This window comes from Lactuca serriola, chromosome 6 (assembly GCF_051521515.1).
Source record: "Lactuca serriola cultivar US96UC23 chromosome 6, Lser_US96UC23_V15, whole genome shotgun sequence".
Lineage (NCBI taxonomy): Eukaryota > Viridiplantae > Streptophyta > Magnoliopsida > Asterales > Asteraceae > Lactuca > Lactuca serriola.
Window position 1 is genome coordinate 10,424,636 of NC_136413.1, and position 2,048 is coordinate 10,426,683.

Below are 2,048 nucleotides of genomic sequence, written 5' to 3' on the forward strand. Positions count from 1 at the left end.
TTCTCAAGCTTACACACTCTATTTGGATGCTTCGGATCAACAAAACCCTTTGGCTGAGCCATGTAAGCATCCTCAGCCAACTTCCCATTAAGGAAAGCGGTTTTGACATCCATTTGCCAAATCTCATAATCATGAAATGCGGCAATTGCTATCATCACTCTAATAGATTTTATCTTCGCAATTGGTGAGAAGGTCTCATCATAGTCAACTCCGGGAGTTTGAGTAAAGCCCTTCGCAACCAATCGTGCTTTATATGTGTGTACATTTCCATTCACATCGGTCTTCTTCTTGAAGATCCACTTGCACCCAACGGTCTTACGTCCGGGCACATTATCAACCAAATTCCAAACTTGGTTGTCATACATGGACTGGATCTCGTTGTCCATTGCCTCTTTCCATTTTGCAGACTCCGGGCCTGCCATGGCTTCCTTATAGCTATTAGGTTCATCTAGATTTATTAGTGTACCATCACTAATATATATATCCCCTTCGGTAGTAATATGAAAACCATAAAACTGGGGTTGAACTCTAACTCTTTCGGAACGTCTAAGAGGTAAGGACTCGTCAATCGGTTCAACCGGAGTTTCCTCCTCGGGTTGAGTGCCAGCGGTAGAGGTTCCTTGATCTATCGACTCTTGAATCTCTTCAAGCTCGATTTGCCTCCCACTGTCTCCTTGGCTTATGAGTTCTCGCTCTCGGAAAACTCCTCTCCTCGCAACAAAGACAACATTGTCCTTTGGTTTATAGAAGAGATATCCAAAGGATTTATGCGGGTAGCCGATGAAAATGCATTGCTCACTACGAGGTTTGAGCTTGTTGTAAGTGTCTCGTCTTACGAAAGCCTCGCAACCCCAAACCTTGATATGTGCTAACGAGGGAGCTTTTCCTATCCACATCTCGTGAGGTGTTTTGGCAACCTTCTTACTAGGGACTCGGTTAAGGATATGGGCGGCAGTCTGTAAGGCATACCCCCATAATGAGATAGGTAGTGAAGCACGACTCATCATAGAGCGGACCATGTCTAACAAGGTTCGATTACGCCTTTCTGCCACACCATTCAACTGCAATGTCCTAAGTGGCGTTAATTGTGAAACTATTCCACACTCCTTGAGATAGTCGTGGAATTCAAGACTTAGGTACTCTCCTCCTCGATCGGATCGAAGTATCTTGATTTTCCTGCCCAATTGATTCTCCACTTCATTCTTGAACTCTTTGAACTTTTCAAATGTTTCTGACTTTTGTTTGATTAAGTAGATATACCCATATCTACTATAGTCATCGGTGAAAGTCACATAGAAGTGGTTCCCATCCTTTGTGGTTGATCTAAACGGTCCACATACATCGGTATGTATGAGGTCCAATAGACCCTCACCCCTTTCGCATGTACTAGTGAAGGGTGACTTGGTCATCTTTCCAAGCAAACAAGACTCGCATGTGTCATCTTCCCTAAGGTCGAATGACTCCAACACTCCATCCTTTTGGAGTTGGGCTGTGCGCTTCTTGTTGACATGTCCAAGACGACATTGCCAAAAGGATGCTCTATCCATACCATTGGAAGAATCCATGCATAAAACATCATTTCCTAGGTTATCTACAATCATAACAGTTTCATAAATTCCATTACATGGTATTGCTTCAAAATATAAGACACCATTTAGATAAGCACAAATAGAACCATTCTCATTATTAAAAGAAAATCTAAATCCTTGTCTAAACAAACCATGAAATGAAATGATGTTTCTTGCCATTTATGGCGAATAGCAACAATTGTTCAAATCTAAACATAAACCATTCCTAAGCACTAGAGAATACACTCCAATCTTGGTCACAGGCGACGATCTTCTGTTCCCCATGATTAGATTTATTCTTCCACGCTCCACATCCCTATTTCTTCTTAGTCCCTGCAATTCAGAACAAATGTGGTAACCACACCCGGTATCAAGGACCTAAGAAATAGCATGAGATGAATCATTAGATTTAATTGTGTATATACCTGCGAAAGACGGCTTGATCTTTCCGTCCCTGATGGCTTGTAGTTAGTCTGGGCA